A 459-nucleotide genomic window follows, 5' to 3' on the forward strand; every position below is an offset into this window, starting at 1 on the left:
GCCCGGCAAAGCTTGGCCTGGCAAAGCTCAGCCCAGCATGGCTCAGCCCAGCACGGCTCAGCCAGCATCTTCCAGTGCCCCCAGAGCCTCAGTGCTGGTGTGGGGCCACTGGTGAGGGTCCCACGTGGGATGTGGGGGATTCTTGGGGGTCTCATGATGGGCTGTGCTCGCTGTCAGTGTTATGCTCCAGCCCCCAGTACCCAGACAGGACTGGGGGGACTGGGACACCCCAACCCTCGGCAGCCACCTGGGGCTCAGACGGATGCCCAGGGCTGGGGTCCTGCTTGTCTGGGCACCAGGAAAATACCCCGGGGTGGGTGCCAGGGGTGGGAGCCCACGTGGAGCCTGGCACGGTGTCCTGTGGGGGCTGCCCACACCTGGCCATGGCCCCCCCAAGTGCCACCCCCGCACGGTGCCAGACCCCCCTCTCACCCCACAGATAATGCCATGGAGGGGGGG

The sequence above is a fragment of the Corvus brachyrhynchos genome, unplaced genomic scaffold, assembly GCF_000691975.1.
Source record: "Corvus brachyrhynchos isolate BGI_N302 unplaced genomic scaffold, ASM69197v1 scaffold30, whole genome shotgun sequence".
Taxonomy (NCBI): Eukaryota; Metazoa; Chordata; class Aves; order Passeriformes; family Corvidae; genus Corvus; species Corvus brachyrhynchos.